This window comes from Elaeis guineensis, chromosome 3 (assembly GCF_000442705.2).
Source record: "Elaeis guineensis isolate ETL-2024a chromosome 3, EG11, whole genome shotgun sequence".
NCBI lineage: Eukaryota > Viridiplantae > Streptophyta > Magnoliopsida > Arecales > Arecaceae > Elaeis > Elaeis guineensis.
In genome coordinates, this window is record NC_025995.2 from 77,483,212 (window position 1) to 77,494,220 (window position 11,009).

Below are 11,009 nucleotides of genomic sequence, written 5' to 3' on the forward strand. Positions count from 1 at the left end.
TATTATTACCTGAAGCTTTGGGACCAAGAATGAGCAATGCTAAAAAAAGGAAGGTTGTTTTATACATAACCATGATGGTAAATTATAAGGAATATGCACCACACACCATATACTATGCATAGTACTTATATTTTCAAATAGATTGAATCCATCACTTGCTAATTTGAGTCTGACATTGTGACATTCTATAGTAAATGATGGATACAACTCATCTAAATATTTCTATGCTTGAGAATCTATTGGATGTCTCAAAATTTCTTCTTTAATATGTTTTTCACATTGTCATTTCATATCTGAAGCAATTTTTGAAGATACATAAAATCTTTGAAGCCTTAGAATTAATAGAAAGTGCTATAAAGTCTTCATAGGAATCTTTTTATCACTTCTTAAAGATGAAGGTTTCTTAAAATTTGCTTTGTCTTATTTGGTTTCCATTGGGATACATCACAAATAGTACAATGGTCCTCGTTAACATACTCTTTCCAAAACAACATGCAATCATTAACACATATATCAATTTTCTCATAATAAAGGCCTAGATCTTGAATTATCGATCTTTCTAGCTTCATAAAAAGAACTTGATAATATCTCACGTTCAAGATGTGCCTTCTTAAATAATTTAAGCAAAGCATTAAAAGCCTTATTACTAAATTCATGAAAATATTTTAGTTTTTATAATTTTAAAACAAAAGAGAGCTTTGAAAACTTCTCACAATTTGAATATAAACTTGTCTTGGCCTCATTTAGCAGTCTATGAAACTTTGAAGCTCCTTCATTGTGCTTTTCTTGATCATTTATATTTAAATTTGTAAAGTTATCATTCTCTACATAAGGGACTCCACATACATCATGTATCAACTCTTGTATATCATCTCTCTCCTCATCTTCTATATCAACATCCTCATAGACATCAACATTGCCTTCAATGTTACTTACACATTCATCATGTAATGATTATTGAGTGTAAGAAGAGATTATCCTATGAATTATTAGATCAACTTTAACATCATCTAGAGATTTATATTGAGCATTGTTGCATTTGATATAAGAGCACCAAATTTTATTCCCTTGATTTGTGTACTTGAATACAAAATCAAAAAAATCTTTCTTCCTATTTCTATATTTAAAAGATAATCTATTGCTAATCTACATCCAGTGTTTACTTATTCTAGCCATCCTATCATATCAATTAAGAAAGAAAACTAGGAAAACATTCACATAAGAATATATGTATTGATGAAAGAGCAGTTAGAAAAGAGATTCTTATTGTGATAATAAATTTAAATATTTTTAAAAGAGAATCATTTAAATATTTCTTTACATATGCAAACTAATTGAAGCTTAAGATTAGCCTTTGATACAAGCTCACTGTAATCAAAGTCTCACCTTTTTAACAACTACTTGTTCTCTTGCTTTGGTTACCTGTCATGTATTTTTCTATCAATCTTGATGTAATTTTTTGATAACCTTTCCTTCTTATCGGAACATAAGCTTCTTATGCAAACATAAATACTGTAATACTTTTTAAAAGTTTAAAAGTTGTAGATTGTGCATCTATTTGAAAATAATCCATGTATTCTTTTCATATGCAAATTGATATTTTTAGCTAAAATAATATAGATTGTTTTCATGCTTAGCATTTGGTATTTAGATTTTGTCTTATGAATATGCTTATGAAGGATGCTGCATTAATTTATCGCCCATGAAAAGTTTATAAAAAATATATTACGTATATCAAAGCTGGCACTTTATTATACTTAAAAGAATAAGTGCACAATAATATCACTACCAAGTGACATAAGCTCTATTCTATATCATATAACTCTCATCCCATGACACTGACAGTCAATTTATATATATTATGATCAAATCTCCATCCATACACAGAACTAGCCATGATGCTAATAGATTTAAAGTCTCTCCTTTTATTAATCTATACAAAATTATTGTAATAATTAGTCAGGTGAGAGATAAATATAGTTTAAGAAACCAGCCCAAATATCTTCAATATGTGATGACGCATCAAGCTTAGATAAGAGTCCACAATTCACCCTATTTTTTTCTAAATCATGGATACTAGAAACATTCTCACAAGAGAGGGTGGGTCACACATACTAAGTTATTTACAATAACTTGAGGGCTATTACAGAATATTCTGGAGTTCAAAATAAGTAATAGCCTTCATAAAACTTAAATATTCATAATGATGAACTGAAATACCAATGAATATTGTCCTAACCTTTTTATGACATAATACTATTACATTACTAGCTAAACAAATCCAATGGTCATCTAAGTGATAGTATATATGTTCATGATCACAATCAAAGCCACAAAAATCTAGCATCATAGTCCCATGCTCAATGAGTTAACTTACTAAAGCAAGTTAAGTTAACTTACTATAGCAAGTTAACACATTCTTGAGTAAGAAATAGCCAACATCTTCTTGACACAATGACATTGTAATCAAAATTTTGGTTTGTAGTTATTATGTTGCTTTTGTAAAACTCGACAAACCATGAAACTTCTCTTTTATTTTTTGTTTCATCCAATATTTAATACATGTTCTAGATGGGACATCAGACTTGGACACCATATAGTGATCAAGTATCAGATTACTAATAATGTATAAAAAATAAGCTTGATGACATGACTACATTCCATTGCCCCATTCAAAAAAAAAACACTTACAATAATAAATAAAAATATAAAGAAAAAGAGAAAACTTTAAAACATATAGATGATATAACTACAAATGGAAGGATGATAACTTTGCATGTACCACCTCTTGAATTCTATAATTAGATTTTTATTAGAGAACATTGCTGATAAAACTTTAAATTGACTTACCAATATCAATTTTTGAAAGGTTTGGAGAATGTAGATGTCATTTAGTTGACATAAATAGAAAAAAATAGGAGCAATAGATTTTCAAACAAGCAACAGGAGACAATAATAGATTATTTTCAAAATAAGATGTATCACAAAATCAAAGACATTCCATAAGAATACTCATGTGAATAATAAATATAGTGATGGTTACTTTATAGTTCTGTTAAGTACATCAATTTACACAAAATACATATATCAGGTGAGAGCAAAAATTAGATACTGACAGATTTTTTTAGCCAAATAACTTTTCACCACCCAAAAGTCCCATCCAGTCGGTCTGCAAAAAATCTTATTCAAAAGCACTCTGAATCTATAAAAACTCATCAAACATTGGATTATATTATTATCCATCTGGAACCCCTCCAAAGACTACAAATAAATTAAAAGGTTTAAGAAATTTTGCCAAAAAATTAAATTCGATCCATCTACAGATTTATGATAAAACCAAAGAATGATTTGGATAATCATTATAATTCCAAGAAGCAAATAAAAGAAGAAAAGAAGAAAACCTAATCTAACTTAGGGTTAAGAAAAGAATATATTTAAAAAATAAAAAAAGAGAAAATCTAACGAAATCAGGATCAAGAAAAAAATATATCTCGCTCATGGGTTAATTGTCTTAAAAAAAGCATGACAAAGCTCGATTGCTTCAGCCGTCGATCTGAAAGGGGGCACTCAAATGGGAGGAATTTGGAGCCAAGGGAAGAGAAATGGAGAGAAAGGAGAAGAAAGAAAGAAGAAGAAGAAATAAAGAAGAAAAGAGAAGGATAAGAAAAGGAATAAGACAAAGATGGAAAGAGCTTAGAGAAACTTTCTGATTGGGATTTAGATGTCTGCTACGATTCTGATTCATCAAAAATTATGAGAGATTTGGGCTTCTTGGATTCGAGGGAAGATTCTTTATTGTGGCATCAGATTTTCCTCCTCATGCACCATTTTGATGCCAATAAATTAAGGTCCAATTTCTTCAATCTTTGCCAATGGTTCATCGAAAAAAAATCTTTTCCCAATGACTACCACTAATTTGTTGGACAATATTATATATAAGAGTATATGTGCAATGAATATGAATATTCATTGAAAAAAACCATTTTTTCCTTTGCATGATTTGTTATCCATTGGGAATGTTTGTTGCAAATACATCTTTTTTCTTGTAGTAATTCTCACTATTTATTTATTAGATAAATACATAAGGGTCATGTCACCTATAGTATCTTCTCATTTACTCTATGCCACATCATTGTGATGATGATGAGCTACCGCCACACTAGCCCAAGTACTAAATATCCATAACATTGGATGCATATCAAGGTTGTAGAACAGCCATAGATTGGATATATCATGAATTATTGCCACACAGAGTCATTTTGATGCAAATTCTTTATTTCATTTTTGCAGAATTGTTATCATATTTTGCTATTTAAAGTCTAATCTTTTTGATATATTATATAAATAGATATTATAATCATTGCTATGCATCATAGGGGCAAGTTTGTCAACAAAAATTAGGGATGCAGTGAATATGTTGGAGGGAGTGTGGCCTTTTTCAATATTAGTGATATAGAAACCTTATCTTATGATATGTTATATGAAATGGTGGAGAAGCTGTGTGGATAAAGTTTTAAGTTTGTTTTGTAGGGGCTATATTCCTAATAGAAATTAGAGAATGATAGTTATCTAGAAAGATAACCAGCTAAAAGAAATGATAAAGATTGCTTCGGATTTAAAGGAATATCTTCATTTTATGTGGAGCATCAAGTAGTCCCATAAAGTAGCCATAGAGAGACCTAGGACTCAAAATCATATAAAACATATTACTGAGAAGTAAAGTCAAGAAGTGGTGATTAGAAAGAATATGGTGATTTTGTAAGTTGCACTAGTAATACGTTATTTTTAATAATTATAGAAATAATTATTTGAATCAATATAATTTTTTATGTTATGGTGTAGATGAAATATAAGTATTTCAACAAAAAAGAAGGTACGATCGATGAGTTGTATGATTTAGTATGCGGCCCCGATCGAAGGATTAACCACTATGCATTCTGTATCATTGGAGGAATAAGATTTTACACAAGGAGCTTGAGATGCAACGACGGATTCAGAATAGTGAGATTGCTACAATAGAATATGAAGGAGAAGAAGAAATTGAATATTATGGTGTACTAATAGATATCATAGAACTGAAGTATAGGTCCACTAATTCTGTATTCTTGTTTCAGTGTGAATGATGGAATATTAGCAATAAAAAGATTGGTATTCATATCAATCCATACTTTATCAGTGTAAACATTACACAAACATAGTATCAAAATGAGCCATATATATTAGCAACTCAAGCGAAATAAGTAATATATTTAAAAGATCTAAAGTATCGAGGTAATTGGCATGTCGTATAAAAAATAACACCTAAAGGCGTATATGACATACCAACCCGATTAGAGATGAATGAAAATTTAGATTTACATGAAGAGAAAGCTTTTCAAGAGGAAGAACAAACATTAGCCGAGCTTCTTATTGATGAAGAACTTATAACAGCTCCTTTGAATAGGGTTGATCTGCCTTCCAATGAAGTTGAAGCTGATTTTATATTTAATCTTGATGAGTCAGAGGGCGACGATCAGTTCACAAATAATGATGAGATAGAAGATGATACATTAGTCGATTATTATGATTCAGAAGAGGATCTACTCATCGAGGAAGATACAAATATTGATGAGTAGATCTATATTCTTTATTCAATCTTTTTTTGCAATAATGTATGCTATAATTCTATTAATTAGAATGTAATTTATTTATTATTATTATTATTCAATATTATATTTATTTATATGTCAAGAATTGTAGGTATGGCATCAGGAGACAGCAGACGATGTTTGCATTCACAGTCTATCCCTAAGGCTGAGGCGTCTTCACCCATTTTCACTGCCGCACTAGCTCTGTTGCTAGAGGGTCTTGCACTGGCAGGTCCAGTGAGGTGGGTTCGAGTGAGGCAGATCTGAGTGGTATTATTATACTTTTTATATAATAAAATTTAATTTTTTTTTAGATAGCTATCATACTAATAATTTATTTATTGTTATTTTAGGTCAGTCTTTACTAGTGGTGAGGCGAGGGCGAGGTGTATCAAAGAACCTCGCTCTAGAGCATTGAAGACACGAGCACCCGAGACAGCATCTCCGTATTGAGATACCACCCGACTACACCAGACCTATTAGAGGATGGTGCGAGCCGTAGCAGATCGAGTTGGGCATCATATGTCGTAGCTATACCCCTGTGATGCTTTTCGATTGGCATCACATTGTACAGGCTCAGAGAGAGATTTTCTACATTCAGTTACAGGTAATATAAATATCTGTTATTGATAGGGTGTATTTGATATTATTGATTTTGAAGAGGATCACACGCGGTGAGCTGTGGACACTCATTTATCTTTGCATTTCAAGGAGTATCACCATCGCATCCATCAGCATTGGTACCATATGATGCAAGATCATGGGGTGGAGGCAGTGCAGTAGTGGCCTTATGACAGCATCATTATGGGTGATTGAACTCTCATATGCCAGCAATATAGGATCCGATATGTCACGTTACACATCTAAACTTTTTTTTTTAGAGTTTAATGATTGAATCATTTATTCTTAAATTTAGTTTGTTATCTACTAATTTAACTGCTAACTATACAGAGACGATGTGCCCAGAACATCATGAATCGGATGAGACAGACCGTATCGCATTATGGGGGTTCGAGGTCGTTCGCTTGTCATATGGAGCAGATGGTAAGTAATTTTTAATTAGTATATTTTAACTCTCTAACTATTTAAAATTTTTTTAATTAATTATTCTCAAATTGCAGAGAGATGCAGAGAGTGGTGAGCTTCCTAGTAGGATCGATATCTATCAGTGGACCCATCGACGACGGTCAGAAGAGTGGATGATGGAAAGTTAGGAGCTTTTTGTAAATTTTTTTAATTATTTTTTATTCGCAGTTTGATTTTCAGTATGAAATTAAAATAGCTATAACTTTAATTTTCAGGACCGTATGATAGACATCAGATCCCAGCCTATCCTTGAGGGCTCGATCGCATCCACAGATAACGAGATCTATGATCAGGTGCTTGGTATGAGATCCTTTATATTAGGGGTCTAAGGCATGGAATCAGTGCTCCCTCATCCTTATGCTCGTCCAGGATTGACATCCATGCTGCCTGCGATGCTCGATTGACAGAGGTGTAGAGGCAGACTGAGCAACGAGCTGATGAGTTGACTGCATGTGTCGACGAGTACCAGCAGCTTCAGATCCAAATGATGGAGCAGATAGCATAGATGGAGCAGATGATGTAGCTGATGAGGCAGCAGCAGGGCAGTTCGCACTCTTTCGAGCACTCTCCTTCCCCAGCCTATTTTCCTTCCACAGATGCTGACATTTGACAGCTTATTTATGTAGCTTTTTATTTTTATTTTAGATCTCTTATAATTTTATTTTTAATATAATAAAATAATAAAATTTATTTATAAATTTATTATATAAATTTTTTATTTTTATTTTTAATTTATAAAAATATTATAAATATAAAATAAATAAATATATTCATAAATTATTTTTTAAAAATATGTAAATTGTTAGCGATAGAATTATTTCTAACAAAATATTAGTCACCAAAAAATATATTAGTGATAAAAATTGATCATAAATAAATTTTTTAATAAATTTAAAAATATCAAAATTTTATATTAAATTAATAACGATGAAAATATTTTTATCATAAATAATTAAAAATTTATTTATGATAAAAATTTATATCAAAAATTATAATATTTGAGATGTAAAATATATGTCACTAATATTTTTTTAAATTTAATTTTTATAAAAATTTTTAATTAAATTAATAGTGATGAAATTATTTTCATCATAAATAATTGATAATTTGTTAGCGATGAAAATCTGCTTTGAAAATTATCATATTTGTGATGAAAAATTTATGTCACTAATATTTTTTTATATTTAATTTTTATAAAATTTTTTAATTAAATTAATAGTGATAAAAATATTTTTTTCATAAATAATTGATAATTTATTAGTGATAAAAATTTATGTTAAAAATTATCATTTTATGATAAAAATTTATGTCGCTAATATTTTTTTAAATTTAATTTTTATAAAAATTTTTAATTAAATTAATAGTGATGAATATGATTCATCATGAATAATTATTTTTTTATTAGCATCATAATATTTCATCATAAATTATCTTTTTTTATGACTATAATTTTTTTATCATAAATAATTTTTTTTAAAAAAATTTTAACGATAAAAATTTTGAGTTGGTAATATCGATTATTGATGATGAAAATTTTTTTCGTTGTAAAAAATTATCAATGACGTCATTATTTACGATGAATATTAGCGACGATATTTTTGTTGCTAATAATTATTATCGATAAAAATTTATTATTAGCAATGAATTTTTTGCATCACTAATATCCTATTCTGTTGTAGTGCTGCTAGCTAGCAGCCTCAAGCATCTACTAAGACCACATAGAATAACCTTCTATTTGTTCTATTTTCCAAGATAACATATCATGATACCTGGGCTGATAAATCTTTTGATTGAGATTTTTTTATCCTCAACTACTCTGAATGCAGAGAACAGGCTGGAGTAGAGAGGCTTCTTGCCCGCGTGCATCCTCCAATAGCATCGGGGCCACCCAGTGTGATCTCATATTTTTTTGAAGATACTTCAACTCTGTTGGGTATAAAATACCCCCAGCCGAAGTTTGTAAAAGACCAACCCTTCCAGGACTTTTTCGACTTTTGACCTTGTGTGGCGTCTCTCTGAACCCCCTCGACCGTTTGAGCTTCCATAATACCATTCGGACTTCTCCGACAATGAGCTTCTCCATTCATCTACCGGGCCACTCCAAAAGCTCTCTGGGCTTCACTATCAGCCGATCTTCTACAGTGATCAATTATTCTCCGAATCCCTTCCAGACTTCTTCCGGCCACGGACGACCCTACTCCGAACTTCTTCCAGACTTTGTCAATATCTGAGCTTCTCTGACAACGAGATTTCTACAGTGATCAGACTCCATCCAAGTTTTTACGACGGTCGACCGCCTTCCGAATTCTACTCGAGCTCCTGTGAGAGCCGAACTTCTACAGCAAGCAGTCTACTCTGAACTCCTACTGCAAGTGGTCTACTTCGGATATCTACTCCGGATCCCAGACGAGCTTCTACAATGGGATAGGCTCCATCGGCCAGGTCACTACTCCGAGCTTCCATGACAACCGATCTTCGACCGAGCTTCTACAATAAGCGGCCTCCTTTTACCCTTCTGCAAGAATCGGGCTCCGTCCGAACTTCCATAGCGGATGGATTCCGGACGAGCTTCTACAATAGATGGGCTCCAGCAGCTAGATTTCTACAACTGTCGATCGCCTCCAGTGTCTGCCGAACCTCTCCAGCCATCAACCTTCAATAGCATCAGCCGGACTTCAACAACGCCATCCAAACTTCCACAAGATCCCCAGACTCCTCCAGCGGACGAATCTCCCCAACACCATACGAAGTCCACCTTCGGCCGACCCTCCGCCAGATTCTTCATGAAATAGGACTTCTCCAACAAAAAGTCTCCGTCCGAGCTTCTACAGCAGATGGTTCCCATCTGTAGCATCAGTGCTTTGGACACCCAACAACAGTAGACCCGTCACAACCTCAGATGTTTTCAAGCTTCTCCCAGATCAATGAGATAGAGAGCCATTCCGCTCCATCGGACATCTCAACCGAGCTTCAGCCGATAGATCTGAACTCTCTGGCAAGTCACAATAATGGCCACTACCCTACTCCACTCTCTGCAATGGATTCTGCGTGGCTCCACTACTCTCTGGCAAGTCGCGACAACAGACACCACTCCACTCTTCGTAACAAACTCCACATGGTCCTGAACGGCCCCTGATGCCACTACTCTCCATAACAAACTCCGCGTGGCTCTGAACGGCCCACTACCAAGCGGTTACAGATGTCGCTGTCAATCAGTTACGCTCTCCGTCTATAAAAAGGGACCCCCAAATACATTCTTCTCTAAGCTCTAAATTCTATCTCGAAACTCTGCTAAAATTTCCACTCGAGCACTCCATTTCTGTTGAAGCAGAGTACTGACTTGAGCATCGGAGGGTCTTACCGGAGCACCCCCAACTCCGGTTTAGACTTCCCTTGCAGGTCCCGACGGCGGCCGCGGTCATCTCAGCTGCAGCTTCTCCGGCTTCGACAGAATTCTGCACCAACAATCTCCATGTAAAAATGGCTACAAATTTTTAAGACAAACTGAAATAATTGGTGGGAATTAGAGTTAGCATTTTTTCAGATGATAAAATATATATATATGCAACACATATAAAATAAAGATAGAAGATGTGATCGACTGCCTAATGGTTAGGATGATGTAAAAGTGCAAGAGACGCTCAGATTTATGAGATCACAAGACAGATGAGAAGAAATTAATATACTAGAGCTTACAGGAGAAACCCAAGCTACTATTTAAAGAAGAAATCACATTACATAGCAACATCACCCACGTCCTATCCACCTATGTCAGAGATCTATACAAAAGGCTATTAGGGAGCACCAATGGAAGGATGGTGGGATTGGAGTCTCCCTTTTTCATCAATCTCTTCATGATCCACAATGGTTGGAGAGAAGTCGGATCAAAGAAATTAAAATAATGGGAAAAAAGGTCCATAGCAACTTAAAAGATCGCCAGCTTTAATAAGGGTAACACTTAATAGATCCTAGAGGTTACCGATGCCCAACATGCCGTACTACCCTTTTATTTTGTCAACTCCCAATTGTACGTTATCTACAATGCACGAGCTCCAGGATATTAGTCACCAAAAAATATATTAGCGATGAAAATTGATCATAAATAAATTTTTTAATAAATTTAAAAATATCAAAATTTTATATTAAATTAATAACGATGAAAATATTTTTATCATAAATAATTAAAAATTTATTTATGATAAAAATTTATATCAAAAATTATAATATTTGAGATGTAAAATATATGTCACTAATATTTTTTTAAATTTAATTTTTATAAAAATTTTTAATTAAATT